Source organism: Scyliorhinus canicula, chromosome 7 (genome assembly GCF_902713615.1).
Source record: "Scyliorhinus canicula chromosome 7, sScyCan1.1, whole genome shotgun sequence".
In the NCBI taxonomy this organism is placed as follows: domain Eukaryota; kingdom Metazoa; phylum Chordata; class Chondrichthyes; order Carcharhiniformes; family Scyliorhinidae; genus Scyliorhinus; species Scyliorhinus canicula.
Window position 1 is genome coordinate 129,382,415 of NC_052152.1, and position 27,879 is coordinate 129,410,293.

The 27,879-nt window shown below is 45.9% G+C and overlaps 1 long non-coding RNA gene across 2 annotated transcripts; it reads left to right on the plus strand.

The window, feature by feature from the left end:
- Nucleotides 1-818: 818 nt before the first annotated feature.
- On the plus strand, nt 819-26,385 carry LOC119968639. Of its 2 annotated transcripts, none has more exons than XR_005461157.1 (3): nt 819-948; nt 25,481-25,622; nt 26,221-26,385. It is a non-coding gene; the product is annotated as an uncharacterized LOC119968639 (long non-coding RNA). The 2 variants fall into 2 exon arrangements; XR_005461158.1 differs by lacking the exon at nt 819-948 and adding an exon at nt 1,343-1,572.
- The last annotated feature ends 1,494 nt before the right edge of the window (nt 26,386-27,879 follow it).

Below are 27,879 nucleotides of genomic sequence, written 5' to 3' on the forward strand. Positions count from 1 at the left end.
TACCTTAGAGAGAGTGGGGCCCCTAGAACTGTACCCCAGGACCCAGCACTTGCAGGAGAGGGACTGGAGTCCTTGAAACTGTACCAAGACCCCAGCACCTACTGGAGAGGGAGTGAGGTCAATGAACTCTACCCGGATAATGGTAGATAATGGCTTTTGCCATATAATATTTCATTGAAATCAAATAAAGTAATATTAATTGATGGATGAATCATCTCAGTTACAGATTGTAAATTAACAGCCAATTCCAAAGGGCTTAATTAGCAGCAATTGGCCATTCTGTTGAATTTGGAATGAATCACTAGCACCTTAAGCTGGACTGCTGGAAACCAAACATTTGACATTTAATCCACATACTAATCGGCTATATGCCTTGTTTTTTCAATGCACCCGAACAGGCACCGGAATGTGGCGACTAGGGGCTTTTCACAGTAACTTCATTTGAAGCCTACTTGTGACAATAAGCGATTTTCATTTCATTTCACTCCCACAGGGAGCTGAGAGAAGTTTATTCGACAGAAGAGCACGACAGGCTGAGATAAGCACCCCATAAATGTGCCTGGCAGTGAGACATCATGTAGCCATCAGTGTACAGTTCCAGGTCAGCAATGTTTCCCAGACAAGCCTCATTAATTCGGCCATAATGAACAGGAAGTTGTGTTTTGATTGCTTCTGCAGCAACACTGCATCGATTAAACAGAAAAGATTCCACTTTCAGTCATTATTAACATTCAGCTTGAGCATTGCCAGGTGCTGCACAGTCCCTCTGTTTGAGTCTCTGCTCACAGTGTGTCTTTCCATCCTGTCTCTCCCAGCTTAAAACATCCACAAGGAGGGCTTGCTATTCTGACCTGGGAGGATCGAGACGGATGAACCTCAATTAAAACACACACTTCTGGCAGAAAAGGCTGATGAATTAGGCAAACATGCACATCAATTGCTGTGAAGGTAGGTGAAGACAACAGTGGGATTGATATTCTCTGGTTGCCATTGATTAATCCAAAACTTGTCTTATTTTATTTTTGGATCCAAAATCCTCAACCTGCCCAGAGCAAGAAGATAGCGATGTTGAAGGCACATCACCAATTCATTGCACAGCTTATGTTCTTATGTAGCTGCAACAAGCAGCCTTGGGTATGAAAACTGCACATAATTTACAGGATGCGATATGAAGAGGGATCTGCATGTGATGAGTCACTGGACCCTGGTAGGAAGAACATCGTCATATTTGTTTCGCTTGGTTCATGCTGTGGTACGATCGCCATACCAGCAGGGGGAAGCATAGCAAATGCGCCAGCCCGAGGGCCAAGCAAAACCTTGAGATCTGCTGCGGAAGATTGATTCAGTTAGGGCTTTGGACGAGCCAGGTTTCAGAAGAATGCTGACAGGTGTCCACAGCAAAATGCTCAGAACCAGATGAGGCAGTCATAAGCCAAGGCTTCTCAGGCCAGAGCTTCTCTGTAATTCTGTAAGATCATCCGCCATCTCCCACTGTGAAAATCAGCAGTATTGCATCAGCCATGCTGCTGACACTGGGCTAACGTTCTGTCAGAGAATGCAAATAGGCAACCGGTAAGGAAAGGGGTAACTGCTCTATCTTTGTTAATACCACGGCATAATTTAATTCATAAATTTGAACTTGAGTACATATTTAGTGTTGACAATGTTTCATGGAGGGAAATAATATGATTAGTGTCAATTTTTAAAAATTAATTTACGGGATGTGGGCGTCACTGGTTAGGTCAGCATTTATTGCCCATCCCTAGTTGCCCTTCAGAAGTTGGTAGTGAGCCACCTTTTTAGAACCTTTACAGTCCCTGAGGTGTATGTACACCCACTGTGCTGTTAGGGAGGGAGTTTCAGGATTTTGACCCAGCGACAGATGTGATAGAACATAGAACGATACAGCGCAGTACAGGCCCTTCGGCCCTCGATGTTGCACCGACATGGAAAAAATCTAAAGGCCATCTAACCTACACTATGCCCTTATCATCCATATGCTTATCCAATAAATTTTTAAATGCCCTCAATGTTGGCGAGTTCACTACTGTTGCAGGTAGGGCATTCCACGGCCTCACCACTCTTTGCGTAAAAAACCCACCTCTGACCTCTGTCCTATATCTATTACCCCTCAATTTAAGGCTGTGTCCCCTCATGCTAGCCACCTCCATCCGCGGGAGAAGGCTCTCGCTGTCCACCCTATCTAACCCTCTGATCATTTGTATACTTCTATTAAGTCACCTCTTAACCTTCTTCTCTCTAACGAAAACAACCTCAAGTCCATCAGCCTTTCCTCATAAGATTTTCCCTCCATACCAGGCAACATCCTGGTAAATCTCCTCTGCACTCGTTCCAAAGCTTCCACGTCCTTCCTATAATGAGGCGACCAGAACTGTACACAATACTCCAAATGCGGCCGTACTAGAGTTTTGTACAACTGCAACATGACCTCATGGCTCCGGAACTCAATCCCTCTACCAATAAAGGCCAACACACCATAGGCCTTCTTCACAACCCTATCAACCTGGGTGGCAACTTTCAGGGATCTATGTACATGGACACCGAGATCCCTCTGCTCATCCACACTACCAAGAATTTTACCATTAGCCAAATATTCCGCATCCCTGTTATTCTTTCCAAAGTGAATCACCTCACACTTCTCCACATTAAACTCCATTTGCCACCTCTCAGCCCAGCTCTGCAGCTTATCTATGTCGAATGATGATCATCTATGATGATATGCATAATTTAAGTTTGCACATGATGTTATGCACGATCCCCGACCACTAGGTGGTATTGTAAACCCATCATGTCACCATGTGATCTGGGAGTTGGGAGTTAGTTATTCTGGGAGATAGACATATTTGCAGTAGTTCCATGAGAGTAGTTGCGTGTTAGTTATTTGTTAGTTATTTTATCCTCATTATCTTACCTCGCAGTTTGTTCAAAAAAAAATTATTTAAAACTAAATGTTCTGTAGATTATCATTCACTTCGGCCAGTCTAGGTTTGCTGATTTAACCAGAACTTGACGATTCTGTACAAGAATATTCAAACCACTAAAGATAACTCTGCAGGATAAGAAAATAAACAAATCTTTGCAACTAACCTTGCAAGGTACTGGCATCTTGTGCTTAACGCGTGGTAAAACCTTGAAGCATGGAATGGAAAGTATCAAGGCAAGGCACCTCAACAGCTTTGGTTTACTGGCAATGTAGACAGAAATTGGAGGGTGCTTAAGCAGCAGTTTGGTCTGCAGGCACAGCCTGATGAGAGGTTTATCGCATTGCTGCTCACCGTAACAGGTCCCCAAGCAATTGAGATCTCCAATACTTTCCCATTTGAAGATGAGGCTGATGGCAAAAGCTTCAAAAAAGTGCTTAAAAGATTTGATCAGCATTGCTCCCCTAGAAAAATCAAAGGACACGATTCTCCGAAATGGGAGTGAAACCGTGTGAAATGGACGTGGGGACTACCGATTCTGGCCCCCACGGGGGGCCAGGACAGTGCTGGAGTGGTTCACACCGCTCCAGCCTCCTTTCCCGGCGTCAAATCGGCGCCAAGTCAACCTGCGCATGCGCAGTTGGGCCGCACCAGCCCGTGCATGCGCGGGGGACTTCCTCAGTGCACTGGCCCCGAACCAACATGGCGTGGGGGTTCAGACGCGCAATCATGCAACTTCGGCACACTCCAGTCATCAATAATATGAGATCAGATAGTTTTTGGAATCTCCAACAATAAAGTGCACAAGTAGCTACTATGGGAAACAGACCTGAAACTTGGGAAGTGCCATTGAAATGTCAATGAGTTTGATGCAAAGCAGCTCTGCACGTTGAATCTCCGTAGTTTTGGCACGAAGGCTAAAGAGGTGGAAGACGCCATTGGTGTGGTGACGCAGTTGAATAAGAAATGTGCTCCCAGTGTGGGCGGTCATTTTGAGCGTCCGACCTGATCCTCCATTTTGTGTCCGTGATGTGGCAAACGGCATATGCCACGGCAATGCCCTGCTTATGGAAAAACATGTGCCATCTATAATGGCAGGAATCATTTTGCAGCCCAATGTTATACAATAAAAATGCCTGAACAAACAAAGAGTATTGGTGCCATTGTTGAAGTGTGTCTAGAGAACACATTCTTTGTCAACGTGATCTCTAGCAAAGACATCCAGACTCAAGGTCTATCAAACAGAAGTGTACTTGTTCCAATCTGCAGCAATACTGAATTGAAGGCAGATAATTACTGAGATAAATGGACAGTGCCATTGAAAATATATGGTACAGTAATAAAAGTCGAGCTTGACACTGGTGCGAGGGTCAACCCCATCAACCATCTGATGTTAAGAAGCTGCAAATTCAGCCAAAGAATAGCTACTGGAACGGTACTATTGCGAGATTATAATGGTAACGAAATCTCAACATTAGACGCATGTGAGCTCGAAGCATGGGTACACAACAGACTTCACACCATAACATTTTCGACTGAGGACACGGACTGAGAGTCTATCAGAGGAGTGGAAGGGTGTGAGGCACTGGAGCTAGTTGAGCAGCTGTACATTCCAGACAGCGCTACGGCAAAGGATGAATACAAATGGCAACGAGATGAAGTGGAGGATTTATCAGACAAAATGAAAGCAAAAGTCAAGGTGGAGAAAGAGAAAAAAGATGAAGAAAAGGAGAAGCCAGAAGAGGATCATTATGAAATTTTATTTAGTTTATTTGGCATTAGTGACGAGGTATAACAAATAGCATCCCCATCTGTGCAGGACAACGATCAGTATGAATGTTCTAAGATGGCTGAAAATGAGAGTGCAACAGCAGACAAAGTAACTGTGGGACACGTCAACTGCGAACACCAACTGGAAACGGACAAAATAATCCCAATTTTGGAGAAATTGGATCCAGAGAAGCGCAATGATTTATCCTATGCCCATGGAATAGTTCTTGCAATGGATTCCAAAGTACTCGAGGCCAGTCCACCAAAATATTTGCATGAACAGATGGATACATCTTTGTGCAGTTCTCCAGCAACAGACAAAGCATGTATCGCTGTATCAGGTGAGGATGATCCACTATTTGAGACTAAACCACAAAGTGATGAAGAAATGCCTAATGTGAGGACATTGATCTAGCTCAGATACTAGAATACGAATGTTTACAGATCATTCCTGAAGTCACACACTTGCCTGCAACTTCAAGCACGTCCAAACGTACGCCGACATTAGATGCATCACCAGTACAGCGTTCGAGCGCATGCACCATGGATCAACCAAAACCCCTCAATCCAGCAAAGGCTCCAGAGACAGCTTTAATAGCAAAGATCCAGAAACAGCTAATCCCTTGGCCGTGACCAGTAGCGAGAATGATGCTCTGGGTACACAGGAAGATGTGAGTGTGGATCGTACCAATTTCATAGATGGTGGCACTAAAGCCAGGAGGAAAAGGAGAAGAAAAAAATCGTAATTTCAAAAGGCTAAAAGAGTTGGTGACTCAAAGACCAGAAAGCAAACCGATCTTTCGGAAAAAGGAACATGAACACTTATTTTGTCAATGCTCAGGAGACCAATGAGAAGAATGCGTTAACCTGAAAGATGGAACATGTAGTGAACTGTGTACAGGGTCACGTGTATATATCTATGCATATCTTGTTGTCACACACTTGTAAATAATTGTAAATGCTTGTAAATAATTTTCTTTTTGCAAAGGAAAGGGGATGTGGTGATATGCATAATGTAAGTTTGTACATAATGTTATGCACAATCTCCAACCACTAGGTGGCATTGCAAACCCATCATGTCACCATGTGATCTGGGAGTTGGGAGTTGATTGTGCTGGGAGACAGATGTATTTGCAGTAGTTCCACGAGAGTTGTTTAGTGTTAGTTGTTTGTTAGTTAATTTGTCCTAGTTATCTTACCACACAGTTTGTTCTATAATAAATTATTTTCAACTACATGCTCTGCAGATTATCACTCACTTCGGCCAGTCTACAGAACATGACAACAGTGAAGGAACGGCGATATATTTCCAAGTCAGGGTGGTGAGTGACTTGGAGGGGAACCTCCAGCTGCTGGGGTTCCCAGGTATCTGCTGCTCTTGTCCTTCTAGATAGTAGCAGTCATGGGTTTGGAAGGTGCTGCCTAAGGGACGTTGTCGAGTTTCTGCCACTGTTCGTCGGTGGTGGAGGATTTGAATATTTGTGGATGGAGGAGCGATCAAGCGGATTGTTTTGTCTTGGATAGTGTTGAGCTTCTTGAGTGTTGTTGGAGCTGCACTCATCCAGGCAAGTGGAGAGTATTCCACTACTATATTTCTGACTAGTGCCTTGTAGATGGTGCACAGGGTTTGGTGGGGGGGGGGGGGGGGGGGTGTATCAGGAGGTGAGTTACTTGCCGTAAGAATCCTAGCCTTTGACCTGCCCTGGTAGCCACAGTATTAAAATGGCTAGTCCACTTCAGTTTCCAGTCAATGGTAACCCCCAGGGTGTTTATTGTGTGGGATTCAGCGATAGTAATACTATTGAATGTCAAGGTGCGATGGTTAGATCTTCTCTTGTAGGAGATGGTCATTACATGGCACTTGTGTGACGCAAATGTACCTTGCCATTGTCAGCTCAAGCCATTTGTGAATGGTGCTAAACATTGTGCAGTCATCTGCAAAAATCCCCACTTCTGACCTTATGATGGAAGGGAGATCATTGATGATGCAGCTGAAGATGGTTGCGCCTAGGGCACTACCATGAGGAACTCCTGCAGTGATGTCCTGGAGTGTCAGGTATGACTGCAACCAGGGGAGAGTTTTCCCCGAATTCCCATTGACTCCAGTTTAGCCAGGGCCCCTTGATGCCATACTCGATCAAATGCCACCTTGATTCATGAGGGCACAGGGAGAAGACTTCTCTCTCTCTCTCTCTCTCTCTCTCTCTCTCTCTCTCTCTCTCTCTCTCTCTCTCTCTCTCCATATCTCTTTCCAGAAAGCCTGAGTGCTGTGTTCATGAAACTACAGGGGCTTGAAAAAAATTAATCTCCAGAAAAAACATTACAGGCTGCAAGTGAAAACCAGAACCAGCTATCTCTATCCAGAAGGACTTGTGAGTACTGTATTTCTGAAATTGCAGAGATCTGAATGACTCCATAATAAAACTAGGAACTGAAAGCAAGGTTTGAAGAGAAGTAAGGTTCTGGAACCACCATCTCAACAAAAGACATTCTTACCCCTGTCCACCACTCTGTGTTTGTCTGTCAGGTATGTGTGTTTGTGTGCGTGTGTGTGTGTAGAGGATGGGGAGACAAGTCAAAGCAGGAATTATAATGAGATAATTAACCAGTTGCGTTTGCTGCATATTTAAGTACAGTTTTTGCTATAAATAAATGGTAATCGTGTTTACATTTACAAACCTGGTGACTGTAGGGCCAAGGGCCAAGATCTGGGGTATTTTTCTAGGAAATATTGGTTAATTCACTTGTGTTTTGACTCCGGATCAAGTGCGGCTGGAATTGATCACACACTATCCCAGGTGTTGTAACACTCCTCAACTTCCCAGTTTCTCCGCTGATTGCATGTTTCCCTTCCCTCAGAATGGCTGGTTTGTTCAGTCTTCAAATCTTACAAACTCCATGATCACTCCCTTTGCTTCCTTCTCGTGAGAGGATGTGAGATTATGTGTCTCTCTTCGAATACCGAGTCTCAATCACCTCCTCTGTGCGACAGTGCACTGCAAACTCAGATGTTGGTAATATCTTTGACAGGAGCCTGATACATTACAGTTCACTGCCACAAGCTCCTTGCCTTTCTCAGAAAAAGACAATGTTGTCGAGGAGACAACTGAAATACAGGCTGCTAGACTAGACAGGATTGAGGTTCATAAGGAGGAGGTGTTAGCAATTCTGGAAAGAGTGAAAATAGATAAGTCCCCTGGGCCGAATGGGATTTATCCCAGGATTCTCTGGGAAGCTAGGGATGAGATTGCAGAGCCTTTGGCTTTTATCTTTGTGTTGTCATTGACTACAGGAATTGTGCCAGAAGACTGGAGGATAGCAAATGTCCCCTTGTTCAAGAAGGGGAGGAAAGGCAACCCCGGTAACTATAGACCAGTGAGCCTCACTTCTGTTGTGGGAAATGTCTCGGAAAGGATTATAAGAAATAGGGTTTATAATCATCTAGAAAGAAATAATTTGATTAAGGACAGTCAACACGGTTTTGTGAAGGGTAGGTCATGCCTCACAAACTTTATTGAGTTTTTTGAGAAGGTGACCAAACAGGTGGACAAGGGTAAAGCAGTTGATGTGGTGTATATGGATTTCAGTAAAGTGTTTGATAAGGTTCCCCACGGTAGGCTATTGCAGAAAATACGGAGGCATGGGATTGAGGGTAATTTAGTGGTTTGTATCAGAAATTGGCCAGCTGGAAGAAGACAGAGGTTGGTGGTTGCTGGGAAATGCTCAGCCTGGAGTTCAGTTACTTGTGGTGTACCGCAAGGATCTGTTTTGGGGCCACTGCTGTTTGTTATTTTTATAAATGATCTGGAGGAGGGCGTAGAAGGATGGGTGAGTAAATTTGCAGATGACACTAAAGTCGGTGGAGTTGTGGACAGTGCGGAAGGATGTTGCAGGTTACAGAGGGACATAAATAAGCTGCAGAGCTGGGCAGAGAAGTGACAAATGGAGTTAAATGCAGAAAAGTTTGAGATGATTCATTTTGGAAGGAGTAACAGGAATACAGAGCACTGGGCTAATGGTAAGATTCTTGGTAGTGTGGATGAGCAGAGAGATCTCGGTGTCCATGTACATAGATCCCTGAAAGTTGCCACCCAGGTTGATAGGGTTGTTAAGAAGGCATACGGTGTGTTAGCTTTTATTGGTCAAGAGATTGAGTTTTGGAGCCATGGGGTCATGTTGCAGCTGTACAAAACTGTGGTGCGGCCGCATTTGGAGTATTGCGTGCTGGTCTCCACATTATAGGAAGGATGTGGAAGCATTGGAAAGGGTGCAGAGGCGATTTACCAGGATGTTGCCTGGTATAGAGGGAAGATCTTATGAGGAAAGCTGAGGGACTTGAGGCTGTTTTCGTTAGAGAGAAGAAGGTTAAGAGGTGACTTAATAGAGGCATACAAGATGATCAGAAGGTAAGATAGGGTGGACAGTGAGGGCATTTTTCTTCAGATGGTGATGGCTAGCACGAGGGGACATAGCTTTAAATTGAGGTGAGATAGAATTAGGACAGATGTCAGAGGTAGGTTCTTTACTCAGAGAGTAGTAAGGGCGTGGAATGCCCTGCCTGCAACAGTAGTGGACTCGCCAACATGAAAGGCATTTAAATGGTCATTGGATAAACATATGGATGATAATGGAATAGTGTAGGTGGGATTCAGATTGGTTTCACAGATCGACGCAACATCGAGGGCCGAAGGGCCTGTACTGCGCTGTAATGTTCTATTGTTCTCTAAAGTCAAGTTGTGAGTCAAATATATGAGCAGGTTCCAGTCAAAATAACTTTTGGAAAATGCAGATATTTCAAGCACTGGTTGTTGCTGAATCAGGTTGGAGGATGATCTCCCAATTTTCCTCTGCAGATATGATCGCCTGCTGAAAATCCATCTTGCACTACTCCTCCTCCACCTTCTGGCAGCTTGCCCTGCTCTGCTTGACCTCTGCTCAGTCTCCCAGTTATACCCAAAATGAAGGAGAACAAGGCCACCCCTGGCTGAAAAATGTTGATTTGTGAAGAAATCGTGGATCTGCAAAAAATCTGCTTCAGCAGCAGTCAGCTTACCCTGATTGCTGAACCTTTGAATATCTGTGCAAATCATGCAACGCTCATTGAATTTCAGCAAGAACTAGAAGAAATAAAAATTGATAAAGGGTAAGGGGGTGACATGTTTGTATTGTTACAGAACTAATGATTTAGAGATGCAGGGAACCTGGGTTCGCATTCCACCACAGGTGGCAAAATTTGAATTCAATAAAACTCTGACCATGAAATGATTGCCCCACAAATCCATCTGGTTCACTCATATTCTTTGAGGAAAGAAATCTGCCATCTTTACCTGGTCTGGTCTACATGTGACTCCAGACCCACAGCAATGTGGTTGACTCTTAACTAACCTCTGAAATGGCCGAGCAAACCACTCTGTTGAAAGTCTAAAAGGAATGAAACCAGACAGACCACCCAGCATCAATCTAGGCACCGTCATGACGATGGCGACCATAGCACTGTCAACCCTGCAAAGGTGTTTGCCGTTTGTGCCAAGGTTGGGAGAGCTGTCTCACAGACTAATCAAGGAACAGTCTGACATGGTCATGCTCACAGAATCATACCTTACAGATAACATCCCGGTCACCGCAATTATCACTCCTGGGTATGTCGTGTCCCACCAGCAGGACAAACCCAGCAATGGTGGCGGCACAGTGGTGAATTGTCCTGGGAATCCTCAACACCGACTCTGGAACCATGAAATCTCATCGCATCAGATCAAATATGGGAAAGGAAACCTCTTGCTGATTATCACGTACCATCCACCCTCAGCTGATGAATTAGTACTCCTCCGTGTTGAACACCACTTGGGGGAAGGACTGGCAAGGGAACAGAAGATACTCTGGGTGGGGGACTTCAATGTTCATCATCAAGACTGACTTCACAGCACCATTACTGACTGAACTGGCCGTGTCTTGAAGTACATAACTGCTAGACAGGGTCTGCAACAGGTGGTGAGGGAAAAAATATGTTTGACCTCATCCTCACCAACCTGCCTGCCATAGATGAATCTGTCCATGACTGTATCGGGGGATGTGAACACCACACAGATCTTGTGGATGTGAAGTTCGGACTTCACATTGAGGATTCCCTCTGTGTTGTGTGGCACTACCACGGTGCTAAATGGGATAGATTCAGAACAGATCTACCAACCCAACACTGGGCATCCATGAGGGGCTGTGGGCCATCAGCAGCAGCAGAATTGTACTCCAGCACAATCTGTAACTTCATGGCCCGGCATATTCGCCCTCTCTACCATTGCAACAAACCAGGAGATCAAGTTCTCTAGAAGGCTCATTTAGATCCAAAACGTTAACTCTGTTTCAGATAAATAGATAATTTGTTTGATTTTAATGGCATCAGGGGTCTGGGGAGAAAGTATGGCATTGTGATAGAGGATCAATCATAATCATATTGAATGGTGGAGTAGACTCGAAGGGCTGAATGGCTTACTCCTGCTCCTAGTTTCTGTGTTTATCTCCACAGATGCTGCCTGACCTGCAGAGCTTATCCAACGTTTTCTGTTTTTATCCCAAGGGATCAACCCTGGTTCAATGGAAAGTGCGGCAGTGTATGCCAGGAGCGGCACCAGGGACATCTAAATTTGAGGTGTCAACCTGGTGAAGCTACAAATGGGGCTACCTGTGTGCCAAACAGCATAGCAGCAAATGGTAGACAGAGTTAATCGATTCCACAACTAACGCTTCAGATATAAGCTCTCCAGTTCTGCTACATCCAGCCGTGAATGGTGGTGGCCAATTAAACAAATCACTGGAGGAGGAAGCTCCACAAATATCCACATCCTCAATGGTGGAGGAGCTCAGTACATCAGTGCAAAAGACAAGGCTGGAGAATTTTCAACAACCTTCAACCAGTGCTCAGTGGATGGTCCATCTCGGTTTCCTCCAAAGTCCCCAGCATCACAGATGTCAATCTTCAGCCAATTCTATTCACCCCCACGTGATATCAAGAAATGGATGAAGGCACTGGAAACAGCAAAGGCTATGGGCTCCGACAATATTCCGTCAATAGTACTGAAGGCTTGTGTTCCAGAATTAGCTGTGTTCCTAGCCAAGCTGTTCCAGTACATCTACAACACTGGCATCCATCTGGCAATGTGGAAAACTGCCCAGGTAGATCCTGTACAAAAGAGACAGGACAAGAGACATCCAAGCTGACTAATTACTGCTGCCAAGTGGCACTTACTTAGCAATAACCTGCATCATCTACAAGACACAAATCAGGAGTGTAATGGAATACTCTCCACTTCTCTGGATGAGTGCAGCTTCAACAACATTCAAGAAGCTTGACACCATCCAGGACAAAGCAGCGCATTTGATTGACGTCCCCATCCACAAACGTTCACTCCCTCCACCACCAACGCTCAGTAGCAGCAATGTATGCCATCTACAAGATGCACTGCAGCAACTCACCAAGGCCCTTTAGACAGCAGCTTCCAAACCCATTATCACAACCATCTAGAAGGACAAGGGCAGCAGATACATGGGAACCCATCACCTAGAAGTTCCCCTCCAAGTCACTCACCATTCTGACTTGGACAAATATCACTGTTCCTTCACTGTCGCTGATCAAATTGCTGACACCCTCTCCTTAACAGCACCATGGCTGTACCTACAAAACACGGGAAGTGGTTCAAGAAGCCAGCTCACCACCACCTTCTCAAAGGCTATTAGGAATGGGCAATAAATGTTGGCCTGGGCGGCAATGCCCACAACCTATAAAATGAATTTTAAAAATTAGATCAGTAACTAACCTGCCACTAGTGTTGATTCCTTTAAATATCACAGGTTAAGGGTGGTGGTGGGGAGGGGGAGGGAGTGGGGAGGGGATTACTTCTGTTTAATTATAAGATTAAGAGAGGGTGTCCACTGGAGTGTGGTGTTCCGAGCCACAAACACCATTTTGGAACTTTAAGGGGCCCTGTAGTTATCAAACAATGGGTGCTACCGAGCCCAACTTCACCTGTCTGGAGTCTACTTCAATCATTACTTTTAACCTACATTCTACAGTCATACACATCTCTGTGTGAAGTTATCTCTGTGTGAAGTTCCTTCTGTTTTTCTCTATTGAAATGAAATGAAATGAAAATCGCTTATTGCCACAAGTAGACTTCAAATGAAGTTACTGTGAAAAGCCCCTAGTCGCCACATTCCGGCGCCTGTTCGGGGAGGCTGGTACGGGAATTGAACCGTGCTGCTGGCCTGCCTTGGCCTGCTTTCAAAGCCAGCGATTTAGCCCAGTGTGCTAAACCAGCCCCTTGTGATAGGCAGGTGAGAGAAAGATAAATTGCACTAATTTCTTCATGTCACCTGTCTGTAAGCAGAACGTGTTCTGAATTAGTTTTTGAAAATAGTCGGTGTCATATTTTCCCAAACCCATCGGTTTTTGTAATCCGTTTTTTGAAATAATCCACAGCAAACTTCAGTTGGGATTATCTCAGAGGATTAGTTCATTTTCCACATTCCAAACCTTCACACACAATCGCACATGCAGCAAACGAGGGGGATAGAGTAACGGTCTGCGGGATGTTCTGTCGGCGGGATCTTCAGTTTCTCCGGCACCACAGCCACGCCTACTGGTTTCCCGATGGCGAGGGAGTGGCTACAATGGTAAACCCCATTGGCCGACTGTGGAATGGCCAATCACTTTGCCGGTGGGGGCACGCCACACTGGAAAAGGGGGCTGGTGGGTCGAAGAATCCACCGGGTGTTTTACAATAAAAGGACCACAGAAAGTGAATATTTGTTTCCGTGAGTTCCAGAGTCCAAAGTCAAGAGTCCAGTGAGGAATACTTTCACATAGACATTTCAGGTCAGCTGGCTGAAGACCGGAGTTGCCGGGTTTGCTTTTAAATTGGGCTGATATCATAAAATGAATTATGCACGCAGAGATTGAGTCGGTTCTGTAGATAATAGTACAAAAATAGTCAGAGGCTTGGGTCATGTGACATACATATGAATAGCTAATTGCAGTTTAACAATCAGTTTCTGTGTTTCTGGCCAAAATTTCATTGTCCTTCTTCAGAGAGAGGTGAATTAGTTTTGATCTTTCCCTTTTATGGTAGTTCAAGATGGGGGAGCCAGTTCAGAGGGTAATAATCTTTATTATTGTCACAACTAGGCTTACATTATCCTGCAGTGAAGTTACTGTGAAAAGCCCCCAGTAGCCATACTCCGGCGCCTGTTCGGATACACAGAGGGAGAATTCAGAATGTCCAATTCACCTGACAGCACATCTTTTGGGACATGTGGGAGGAAACCGGAGCTCCTGGAGGAAACCCACACAGACAAGGGGAGAACGTGCAGACTCCGTACAGACAGTGACCCAAGCAGGGATTCGAACCTGGGACCCTGACACTGTGAAGCATCAGTGCTAACGACTGTGCTACCATACCACCCATGACTGCACTTTCTCTACTTTTGTTGTTTACAAGGGGTCCGTGCAATGAAGTACAAGGTTCCACAGGCTGAGAGAGGAATTAATTTGTCCTTGAAACTCCCAGGTGATAGATTCCAGACAGAGGGACAACCCTGCGATCAGGTGTCTTGGAGCAGCCATCTTTTATTTGTTCAGCAGAAAAGTCTCTTTAAAAAAATAGCATTAAAGATGAAGTTTGGAACTTTAGTGTTGGGATTTCTTTTCATGTCGTAGGAATCCAACACCATCTTACATCCGTTTTACTTAATCTTTCACACATGCCCCCTCATTTTAAACCCTCAGTCACTTGGAACAATCTGGCCCAGGTGTAAATCAGGTGAGTAAACTTCCTATATGCTCAGCAGCAAGTAAGCACACACTCTTCTTCTGAACTTCACCATCCACTACCTTAGTAAATGCCTCCCAGAGCCTGTGTCTGACATGAGCATGAATACTTTAGCGTGGGAAAGTAAGTGGCTTAAATGCCCGATGACACATCCTTTACAATATCCATGACCGTGATTTTCCAAGCCATTCACATCAGCAGGAGCTTCCAGCCCGCCGATGTGAATGAAGAATTCAATGGCTCACCAGCCATGGGTTCTTCTCCAGCAGAGGGGGCACTGTAAAATTCTGGCCTATTAATATGCGACTGGAACTTGCCAGGATTTTGCTCACTCAGGGACACATAAGCATGTTCCTAGAATCCCTACAGCGCAGAAGTAGGCCATTCAGCCCATTGAGTCTGCACAGTCCCTCTGAAAGAGTAGCCTACCGAAGCCCAAACCACCACCCTATCCCTGTAACCCCACCTAACCTTTTGGACACTAAGGGGCAATTTCTCATTGCAAATCCACCTAACCTGCACGTTTTTGGACTGTGGGAGGAAACCGGAGCACCCGGAGGAACCCCACACTGACACTCGGAGAAGTGGAAACTCCGTACAGTCACCCGCGGTCAGAATCGAATCTTGGTCCCTGGCGCTGTGAGGCAGCAGGGCTAAAAATTTTATTGCGGAGTTGATGGTGTTGCTTCCAAATCCACATTAAAACTTGCCATTGGCCACCAGTCTCCCCCTCCGCTCCCTTGCCCCTACTCCTTCCCTCTCTCTCTCGCTCCCTCCCTCTCTTCTTTCATCTCTCGCTCACTCCCTGCCCCCCCCCTATCTTTCTCTCTCTCCCTCTCTATGTTTCTCTCTCCTGCTGTCCTTCTCTCCCTCCCTCCCATACTCTTCCTTCCTCCCATTCTACCTCTCTTCCTCCATCCGTCTTCCCTCACTCACTCCCCCGCTCCCTCAGGACTGTGTTCACCACCTTCGCTTGGAGGAGGAGGAGCATTTGACCTACTCCAAGTCAGAGGACGAGGAGGAGTCAGATCAGGAGGAGCTGAAGGATGAGCCCGGGGGCAACCCATGGGAGCGGCTGGAGGATGGAGGACAGGCAGTGGCAGTGAGTGTCCAACATACCTGGAGGGCCAGGGAGGCCCTCATCCTAGCCCCACTTCACATAGGACATGGTTCCGCCCGTTATCTCACCCCCACTCCCCATCCACCTCTCCCACCCATTCCTCCCCCCGCCCGATCCTCCTTCCCACCCTCCCAGGATATATGTTACATTACTCCAGGGTGATGAGCCTGTGTCAGCACTGTCAGCAGGTCAATATACAAGGCAGGAGGGTCCCCGGGGTGGGGGGGGAACCAGGACCACTGTGCCCAGGGGCGTTGGGACCAGGGGAGGGCAGAGGGCGAATGGGGGAATAGGGTACAGGCCGGCCCACAGTGACGAACAACGTGACAGAGACCTCACATGTCCCAGGTGTAACATGTTTTCATGGTGTACAATCGTGGCCCTAACTATCTCTAGTCACCAACGGTGCTGCCCCCCCCCCCCCCCCCCCCCCCTAATGCCCTCTCAAGGATCCTCAATCTTCTTAGTCTTCCATGCTCTGCCACTATGTCTATGTGTGTCCCAGGATGCATATCTGAGGCGGAGGCAGCCTGCTGCTTACTGTGCCCTGTGGCCGTTGATGCCCCTGGCGGGCTTCCTCTGGATGGCCTGGGGCAGGAGGGCCCCAGCCACCTTGGCAGTGACACATATCTCACCATGCCACCCTGTTCTGCCCACTGACCTCAAGATGCCTCGTTGTCAGGAGGGGTGTCTCGGGAGAGCTGGTGACAGCTATCGCCAACCCGTAGGGCGGCTCCGGGTCATCCTCCAGCACTCCCTCCTCCCAGTCGGTACCCGTAGAGCACTGGGGTCACCTTGGGACTGAGGGGGAGCTGATTAAGCTCCAGAGGTCCCTGTGCCATCTTGCTCTGCCAGCCCTTTTATCTGCACCATGATGTCGATGCCCTCTGCAATGTCCCTCTGTGACCAGACCACATTCTGCAGTGCCCCGCCAATGCCCGCCCGTGTCTTGGACATGCCCCACAGCACCCCAGCAATGCCGAGCTGAGACTGGGACCTACTCGGCAGTGCCTCGGCCCCACCTGCGTCAGGGACAGGTCCCAGAGTAACTTGCAGTCGAGGCCCTCACCCTGGCCATCACTGACTGAACAACCACCGCTCATGTGGCTGGCGTCTTGCTGTTAACATGTACTAGATGCTGTGGTATGAAGAGGCAAGAGTTCAGCTCCTTTTTCACCAACACACCTTTAATGGTTCAAACTCACTCTGCACAGAACTCTACAGATCATCCCAAGCTCAGGAGTCCACCTGAAGCCCCTTTACATATCAGTGTCAATCATTGAACACTTAACATAAATGAGACAATCATTGAACACTTAACATAAATGAGACAACTAATTGCAATGTCTCTTAACCCATTACTTAACATTGCTCCAGTTTTTTCACTGCGGTCGCCACCCTACCAGTTTTGGTCTTGGTGCCACATATTGCCGATGCCACTCCTGAACCCATCGCCTTTGGGACTCCTTGAATCCGCTATGGACCTGCTGGAGTGTCGCTGACATCCCCCTCTGAATAGAATGGCCGCACCCTAGTGTCTCTATCAGCTCTATGATAATCTGGTCGAGAGGTTGAACATCTGACTGGGACCCAGCTAGGTCTTGGGATCCAACAGACCTCTGACTGCTGGCCCCTTTGAACATTCCTGCCTCCCACTGATGTGTATCTGCAACTGTGTCGTGCTCACCTGATTGTGTCTCATAAGCCTGGCGACTACTTTCATCCACTGAGGTGTGTGTCAGCGCTGGTGGAGGGTGGGGATGACAGCTGTGACGCCTCGATGGTTGCGGAGGTCAGGTGTGGGCACTGCCACTGGGCATGTGCAGGGTGCGCAGGTGGGTGCCAGGGTGTGCTGGGGCTTAGGCACGGTATTCTGCTGGGGAGGGGGGGGTGGTGAGGTACCAACCACAGGGCAGTGGGGGCTGGTGGGGGGAACCGGTGGCAGAGGGTCAATGCCAACTCACCCGTGCAGCCCGGTGGAGGTCATTGAGCTTCTTGCAGCACTGGGTGGCGGTCCTGCTGGCGACTCTCCCCACGCCAACAGCCGCTAGCCGCTGTGGCTGCCTCCCAGGCGGCACTGGTTGCCCTGTGGCTGACCCGCCGACTCCCTTGGAGGAACAGGATATCCTGTCTGGACTCCACCGCATTCAGCTATCTCGTCAGGTTGGCATCTCCAAATCAAGGTGCCAGTGTGCACAGTGGCATGGTTGCGTGCTGTCTGGGGTTTGCTCTGCAGTTTAAGAGTTGGTCCCCCACGTTAGCGGGGAGCTACTGAGCATGGTCCAGGTGAATCAGCTGGTGGAACACTCTTTTCCTGTGTGAACCCCGTGGGGGATCACTAAAGGCCCTAATTAATAATAGATGCCGGTGACGGCCTTGCTGGGTCAGCTGTCAGGAAACACCCGGCTCTCACTGCTCAGTACCACTCTTAGACACTTTTCTGTTAGATCGCGCCCAATAAAAAAATATACATGTTATTTTGAAAAGTAGACCGATGTTGCTGATCAGTATCTTTAATTTCTGGACAACCCTGATGGTTCTCAAACCTATTCTGCTTTTCCCGCCCACAGCCAAAACCTGTCCCTCCAAAATGTGGCAAAATCTGTCAGCAAAGGTCATCAGATATGATGTTCACCATCTTTAAGTTGTAATTATACAATCATAGAATTTACAATGCAGAAAGAGGCCATTCGGCCCTTCGAGTCTGCACCGGCCCTTGGAAAGAATGCCCTACCCAAGCCCACACCTCCACCCTATTCCTGTAACCCAGCAACCCCACCCAACCTTTTTGGACACTAAGGGCAATTAACATGGCCAATCCACCTAACCTATACATCTTTGGACCATGGTAGGGAACCGGAGCACCCGGAGGAAACCCATGCAGACACTGGAAGAATGTGACGACTCCGCAAAGACAGTGACCCAAGCCAGGAATAGAATCTGGGACCTTGGAGCTGTGAAGCAACTGTGCTAACCTCGGTGCTACGGTGCTGCCCTAATGTGGCTGTTTGTGGAGTTCCAGGTACCATTCTGAATTGGGACCTCTCACAGCCGGTCTAGGAGATGCAGGAACTCGTAAAGTAACCTCAGAACACGATCTGAATTAAACAATCACAACATGTCCACTAAAATCATGCAAATACTCAGCAGGTCAGGCAAACAGGGCAGTATTTAATGTAGGGAACAGGGTTCACAACCACCAGCTGGAGAGTCGCCAAGGGCCCCACGCCCCTTTTCGGGGAGCCCACCCTAAGAAATGGTACCTAACACGCCAGCAAAGGGCCTTCCTCAAGATCTAAGACCCTCGAGGTAGAACCCAGAAGGAAAACAATAGTTTGGCCCAAAATTTTAATTCCCTGTTTTACAGGCGTTCCATTCTAAAGTAAACCGTTCAAACCAGAATTCCTATTTCTATGTTTCACTGTTCTTTCATTGTAGGAAGTCCCATCCAGGCCAATCAGAGGCTGGCACCTCCTCTTTGCTCAGGAGCCCCACATGGGAAGTGGTGACTGCTGCCAGTAATGCACCCACCAACTAGGATCAGTCGAGGCCCAGGATCACCAAAGGACCCAGGCCACAGTGGAATGATGCTGAGGGGAGGTCACGGAGTGGGGGTCATGGGGGAGAGAGAAGATGCATTGGCACAAGGGAAGGAGCTAGTTCTCATCAGCGGGCACCCATTCTTCCTGATGCCAGGTCCTCCGATCAGGCATTGCGTGCCTTTGAACAAGGGACCGCTCCATTCCTGCAGGAGCCCACAAGAAACCATGACAGGGTTTTTATTTTGGGCTTCCCAATTGGCAGGTCTCTGCCTACCCCGAAGGAAATACCAGCAGCAATGGGATGAGGCCCTTAACTCGGTGTTAATTGCCAATTTAAGGGTTTCAATTGATGGTGGGGCAGGAAGGCGGTTCATGAGTCTTCCCACCATGAACTTAATTGAGGCAGACACAGGAAGGAGGTGAGGTTCCCACTTTCCCGCCGAGCTAAATGACTGCCCCATCACTGGGTGGGGGGGGTTCATTAAATACTGCCCACAGAAATGACGTTTCAGGTCAATGACCTCCATCAGAACAAGAAACAATGTTCTTATTAATTCAAACAGGGAAATAGTTCAGTTGTAGGAGTTGGCAGTTCAAGAATTCTATTTACTATTCTAGAGCTACATAATGACTGACATTTTTAGTTATAGATTATAAATATCCACTATATATTGGTCTGAATATATTCCCTTTTCTACATTAGTGGAGTTTATGTAAATTTGGATATGAGAAAGAGGCAGGGAGACAAACAGAAAGGAGAGGGAGACAGTCTGACAGACAGAGGGAGAAATAGAGATGCAGAGAGAGAGAGAGAGACAGACTGATTAAGGCTTCATAGAATATCAATGAACATCTGGTAAGAATTGTACATCAAGTGAAAGATTAGCAGATTATGTGCTGGTAGATAATGAATGGCCCCTCATTATTGAGAGACATATTGGCAATGGCCCAGTTAACAGCCTGATCAGAGGCGTCTTTGTGAAGCTTGGGCCTATGTTAATGATTTGTAGCAGGGGCCAGGTTCGATTAGAGTGCTAGGATTTTACTCTTGTGCATACACACACACAAAAAAGGGAAATAAATGTATGGTCAAGAGATGTCCCACTGTGGCTGGCAATGCGGCTGCTCTTGATGTCATAACCCATGAGGGTCAAAGGTTACAATGGGGAGAAATGCTTCTGAAAGGGCCGCGGCTGTCTGCTGCAATAAACTGTTGTTGAGGTTGTAGATTGAACTACATGATTAAATGGGAGCTTGCAATTAGATCCATGCTGCCTCATTAACTCCAGGTTTGGGTGAAGGGAAGTTCTTTGATGAATACTTGGTGCCCTACTGTTTCACAGTGTGGTACAAATGGTATAATTACCATGATCTAATGGCTGCCTCAATGGGAAGCCTTTTGGGATGCTGTTTCTCTGTGAATTGCGTCTCCTTTGTTTCCATCTGAAGAGGTTTGTGTAAACTATGGGGTGCCTGTAAGACTGACGGCAGAGGTGCGGGTGCAGGAGGGGAGGAGGAGGAGGAGGAGGAGGGGGGGGTGTTGGTGAAATGCTTCGAGTTGACCGCATCCTGAATAGAGGAAGCAGCTCACAGCAATTCACTGTGCTCCCTTTCATGAGGAATGCAACAGATTGAGGGTCAATTCTCAACAAGCTCCAAGGCACTCACTGGGCGATAGACAGATGCTTGAATTAATTGTTGTAACAACCCTTGGACCCTTCCCCACCGTGAGTACACCATGCAGAGATGAAAGCATGTTGGTGCCAGTTCAGATTAAATTAGCCTAAATGGACGATTCTATTTCTTGACAAAAATGGCAGAATCATTTTATATCTCCATACTGTCTTATGGTACACTACCATTTCTCTCTATTTGCCCCAGTTCCATATCTGTTGTGTTGCAGTGTTTCAATTTCAAATTTAAATCTTTACTCGGGATGTCAACTCGGCAGCATTTTTATGTCTGAACCGAAAGGCTGTGGGTTCAAGTCCCACTCCAGGAACAAGCATTAAATCAAACGGACACTTCAGTGCAGTACTGAGGGAGAATTGCACTGCTGGAGATGCTGGGAGTACTCTGTGTCCACACCCCCCCCCCCCCCCCCCCCCCCCCCACTCCCACACACACCCCGTGGCATGTTTCTCAGTGGTGGAAGACGGCCCACCGTTGCCCGGCAGTGGGATCTTCTGGTCCCGCCTCTGTCAATGGCATTTCCCATTGAATCTAATCCCCACCACCAGGAAATGCACATCTGGAGTTCACCGTCGGCTAGACTGGCAGATCCCACTGGTGAGACCGGAGGGAAAGTTCCATATGTGGGATGTTGCTGTGTAAAAAATGGCTGGCTGGAAGGGAGGGAAGCAGGGGAAGAGGCGCTGGAGGAGAGAGAGAGAGAAGAGGGAGTGGAAGCAGGTGGACAGGGCAAATCCCTGAAGAGTTTGATATATTTCAATTAGATCACCTCTCATTCTTTGAAACCTTAGCGAAAATAGGCCTAGTCTATTCAACCTCTCCTCGTGGGACAATCCACTCACCTCAGAAATCAGTTGAGTGAAAGTTTATTACACTCCCTCTAGGGCAAGAACTTCTTTCCTGAAATAAGGAGACCAAAATAATAGAACTGAATGAGTCAGATCCCATGGCATGGAGAGCCCGGGGCATTACAATAAGAATTTCACATGGGTTCATCCACTTTAGACAGAGTGGCATGGTGGCACAGTGGTTAGTGCTGCTGCCTCACAGCGTCAGGGACCAGGGATCAATTCCGCCTTTGGCTGACTGTGCGGAGTTTGTACGATCTCCCCCTGTCTGCGTGGATTTCCTCCGGGTGCTCCAGTTTCCTCCCACAGTCCAAAGGTGTGCAGGTCAGGTGGATTGGCCATATATTTTTATTAAAATATACATAAGGCCAAATGGTACAAACACTAATTTTGTGTTGGAGAAACCGGTACCCTCCACTCAGTACCAACGTACGGGGGAGGGGGGGTGCTAGGATACTCTGAATAGTAAAACAGTTCACAATACAGTTGTACAAAAAATAAATGGTACAAGCACTAAACTTTGCGCTGGAGAGACCAGGTACCCTCGACTCTGTACCAACAGAAGGGAAAGGAAGGGAAGGTGGGGAGTGATGTGTTGGGTAAGCTGGGTCTATGTGGACTGCGTTTGATGCAGTGTAGAGAGAGACAGGCTTCCAACACTTGAAGAGATGCAACACGATTTTATTGAACAACTAACTATAATACATGCTCAACTGTGGGTTGACACTCTGCTGACTTGACTGGAGACCTGAGGACCTGAGGCTAACCTGACCAGACTAACTGACTACCACATGGTGTTTGTCTCAGAGGCTGGATCCCGAGAGAGCGGGAAAACCGGTGCCCTCTGGCTTTATAGTGGTCGTGTCCTGTCTGGTGATTGGCTGCTGTGTTCTGTGTGCTCACTGGTCATCCTGTGTGTCAATCACTGCCTATCTTCACTCCATCATATACCTGGATGTATATTATGACAGGGAGAGAGGGGACAGGAGGGTGGTGGGGAGGGACGGAGTCAGGGTGTTGGTGGAGGTGGGGGGCCCAATAGGACACTGCCTGAACTATCTATGGAGGCAGAAAAGCAAAAGGCACTTCAATTATGATGTGCCAGATTCCAGGAGTCCACCAGCCATGCTAAATTGCCCCTTAATGTCCAGAAATGTGTAGGTTATGTGGAATTATGATGATAGGATGAAGGATTGGGCCTGGGTGGGGTGCTTTTTCAGAGGGTCAGTGTAAACTCAATGGGCAATTGCACTCCTTCTGCACTGTAGGGATTCTAGACCTTAAAAGGATAAATCAGAGTAGCCCTTAATGGTGAAAAGTTAAGAACCTAAATGTCTAAAGAGACTTTTGTGGGTCCAGGGATATAGATCATTAAAATGTTACAAAAAACTACAGAAAAGAATCAAAAAAGGCGAATGAAGTGCTTGCCTCTGTATCTAGAGGTCCCGAATGTAAAGGGAGAGAAGTCATACTGCCTCTGTACAAAACCATGGACCACACCTAGAGTATGTATGAGAAGTTTAGGGCATCAAACCATTCAAGTGTATATTGACCTTGGAGGAAGTGCAGTGTTGATTTACCAGAACGATACTTGGACTTCAAGGGTTAAATTACAAGAGAGATTACACAAGCTAGGATTGTATCCCTGGATTTCAGAAAAGTGATTTGATGAATCCTTTCAAGAAATTAAAAAGTACTGATAGGTTGGATAGAATTGATTTCCACTGGTTGGGAAGTTGAGGACCAAGCGGTAAATAGCCTTAACTTAATCACATAATAGAATCAGAATGGTTACAGCATAGGTGGAGCAATTTGACCCATTGTGAATCTCGTTAGAAAACTGGACCAGACCCAACTTTTGCTAGGATACGGGACAAGAACCCCAAACAATTTTTTTCAATTTGTAAAACTGTGAAGAAAGAATACTTCACCCCAGGAGTGATTACGTATCTTTTATGTTAAAACAAACTTTCATTATTCAAAATTTACCACATTCAAAGAAAATGCTTCACAAGTGAGAGTTAAACAGTAATTAAATAAAAGGGAAAACTTTAACATATTATCTACACTTGCCATTAATTCCATTCAAGCAACCCTATACAATTCAAATGTCACTTATAAATAAAATTAACACAGCAGGTTACTTACTTAGCAAACCTTTGGAGAGAGTTCCTTTCAAAAAAAGATCCAGTACACTTCTGCTCAACCCAACATCATTTGGCAAAACTGCTTATCAACTTTAAATCCTGTAGCAGACTATTAAGCTACAGACAGTCCTGGCTCCAAACATCATCTGTATCCCACTAAGTTCCATGACCTGTTTAACTAGGACTAAATACAATCCCTCATAAATTATCTATACTCCAGAGAATCTCCAACAATCATAACACTATTTCATTAGATCATTATCTGTATCCAAGTAGTTGGTTAAAATAAACAATGAATGAATAATGAATGAATGATTACCTCAACTTTTATGACTCTTTAATTGCAGGTTTAGTAGAGACACTGCCTTTATGTATGTTAAACCAGGGTTTTTAATAACATTACTGCCACAGAATATAAAGAAGTCTTACAACACCAGGTTAAAGTCCAACAAGTTTGTTTCAAATCACTAGCTTTTGGAGCACTGCTCCTTCCCCAGGTGAAGGAGCCTCATTTCCTCATTTCACCTGAGGAAGAGCTGTGCTCCGAAAGCTAGTTATTTGAAACAAACCTGTTGGACTTTAATTGGTTTTGTAAGACTTCTTACTGTGCTCACTCCAGTCCAACGCCGGCATCTCCACATCACGGAATATAAAATATGATATATAACAATTTCCACATTCAGCACACTCTGTTGAAAGATCAATTCAGCCAGGACCACTGACACACTTTTCTCTGTAGCCCTGCAATTGTTTCCTTTTCAGATAATGACTTCATTGCCTTTGGAAAGTCATGATTGAATTTACCTTCACCATAATCTCCAGCAGCGAATTCCAGATCCTAACCAGTCGCTGTGTAAAATAATTGTTCCTCATGTCACCATTGCTTCTTTTGTTAATTAGCTTAAATCAGTGTCCCTTGTTCTCAATCCTTCCACCAATGGGAACAGGTTTTCCCCATTTTCTCTGTGAAGTCCCCTCATGATTTTGAACGTCTCGATCAAATCTCCTCTCAACCTTCTCTTCACTGAGGTAAACAATCACAACTTCTTTGGTTGAAGCCAACCCAGTGCTTTATAGGTTTATCATAGCTTTATTGCTTTTGTCCTCTACACCCCCATTTGTAAAGCCCAGGATCCCATTTACTTTATTAATCATTTTCTCAAATTGCCCTGCAAATTTCAATGATGCGTGTACATGAACACCCAGGAGTGGTCTGGGCAGCATCCTCTTCCTTGACAAAGATAGATGTGAAGTATTAATTAATTACCTCATTCATTCCCCCCCCCCCCCCCCCCCCCCCCCCCATCTCCATGTGTGAATTTTGCTTCTTAAAAATTGTATCCTTTATTCTATATTGTCTTCCTGGAATTTTCCGACCAAAATGAATCATTTTACCCTTCTCTGCATTGAAGTTCTGCCACCTGTCCACCCATTCAACAACCTGTCTATATATTTTTGAAGTCCTTCATAATCTCCTGTTTATTCCCTTAATTCCCTTTCATTTATTTTTGCTGTTACATTTTCGATCCGTGGATGTTTAATGCACCTGTGACTTTAAAGTAAAGCAGCCTTTAAGCAACCTGTCCGTTTAATTCAAACAGGAGGACCCAGAAGGCTTTGCTGTTTTAGACTTCCTCTGGCTGACATCAGTGATGACTTGGTTTGATTGATTTGGCTGTAGTCTGCCTGGTAATAAGCGCTGAAATGGATTTGAACCCACTGGAATGTTTTCAAACTCACCAGGTACCAGTTTAATTTTCACTTTTGATTCTGCAGCTTGGATGGAGGGTTCTAATTATTTCTGTCCCTAAATCCCAACTAAACTCTCTTCATAAGGCCACTGTGAGGACTGACTCTCTATCCAACAAGTTGGAACACCATTCTCAGGAGGCTGCAGAGAGGCCTGAAGTCAAACCATGAGGTAGAAGCAGGGTTAAATGTGAGACAAAGTGTCTCAAGGAACAAATAACCCTTGGAGTCTGAACCTCGAGCTGAATCCCCAGTTTAATAGAAACTTAAGTGTCTCTCCAGAAGAAAGCCTGCTGCATGTGAATACTGAATGAATGGCTCTGCAAGGAAGACCATTACCAGTTGCAAACCAGAGGCTTCGATCAACCAGTATGCTGTGAGGAAAGCGTGCTAAGGAGTCATTATTCGATGCAAAGACTCTTATCTTTTGACCTTCATCCTTATTATTTTTAACCTTTCTCCCCCCCACCCCCCTCTGTGTTTGTCTGTCCTGTGTGTGTGGTAAAGGGTGGGACATTTAAAAGGTGGGACATTTAAAGGGGGTTAGCTTGCTGTTGTTCAGCTTAATTGACTGCATATTTCCTCTTTATAGAATCATGGAATCACAGAATCCCTGTGTACAGAAGGAAGGCATTCAGCCCAAACCCCCACTCTATCCCTCTCACCCCACCTAGGGGCAATTTAGCACAGTCAATCCACCTAACCTGTACATCTTTAGACTGTGGGACTAAACCGGAAACCCGCAGGAAATCCATGCAGATGCGTCGAAGAATGTGCAAACTCCACAGTCACCCGAGGTTGAATTCAAACCCAGGTCTCTGGCACTGTGAGACAGCAGTGTTAACCGCTGTGCCACTATGCTGCCCCATGTTATAAATAAACAGTAATTGTGTTTCAACTTACAAACCTGGTGTCTGTAATCAATGGGCAGCCAAGGGCCAGACAGTATTTTTATAAGAATTATTGGTTAATTCTCTTGTGTTGTGACCCTGGGATGAGTGAGGCTGGAATTGACCACACACTAGCCCGGAGTGTTGTAACACTCCTCACTGTTCACATCCTTCCAAGTTTTGTATCACCCACAAATTTTGAAATTGTCCCCTTCACTCCAACGTCTAGGTTATTTATATATATCAAGAAAAAGCAGTGTTCCCAACACCGCCTCCTGGAGAACTCCATTACAAACTTTCCTCTTGTCCAAAAAGCAGCCACCCATCACCACTCGTTGTTTCCTGACACTTAGCCAATTTATTTATTAATTGCTCATGTCCCTTTTATTCCATGAGCTCTACCTTTTCTCACAAAACTGCTGGGTGGAAATTTATTAAATGCTATTTGGAAGCCGATGCACACCATGTACACCATGGATTCTCCCATCTCCTAGCCACGTGTTTCTTGGCGGATCAACATTCGCTGGGAGGGATTCACTACTCTTGGTGCCTGTCAATGGAATTTCCCAGTGAAGCCAACCCACGTTGCCAGAAAACCCTCAGGTGGTGGTGCGCTGCCAGCGGGGAAAGTGAACTGCAACGGCCGGAGAATTCTGGCCCACATCAACACCATTATCCTCATCAACCCTCTCTGTTACCTCTTCAAAAAGCTCAAGCAAGTTAGTTAAATACAATTTTCTCTGGCTAAATTTATGTTGAGTTCCACATTTGCTCAAGTAACTAGTAATTTTGCCCTGAATTATTATATCTAAATACTTAAACTGGCTGGCCTATAGTCACTGGGTTATCCTTACACTATTGTAAGTGTATCATTTGTAATTCACCAGCCCTCCAACATCACCCCTTGTTATGGGCCAGGGTTTAGAAACTCCAAAATATATCTTGGAGTTCACCTGATCCACAACTGTTTATAGATTTTGGTTACAATGAGCATAAGGGGCTTCTTTTCAGATGTTATTCAACAGAGGTCTTAAGCACTTTTAATCAAAAAACAAAGCTTTTTCTACTAATTCAGTTAACATTTTTATAAACACACAATAAGCATTTTTATCAACTACAAACATAAATACCCCACACAGCTACAATACTCTATATATAACCCTGAATAAATTTCTCCCTTAAGTTGTTTCAATTTAGTAACTACATCCCATAAACCAGAAACCCCTTTTCAAAGGTGTGACCCAGCATATGGCACTCTTACTGTCTTTAAGACCAGCATATGGCACTCTTACTGTCTTTAAGACCAGCATATGGCACTCTTACTGTCTTTAAGACCAGCATATGGCACTCTTACTGTCTTT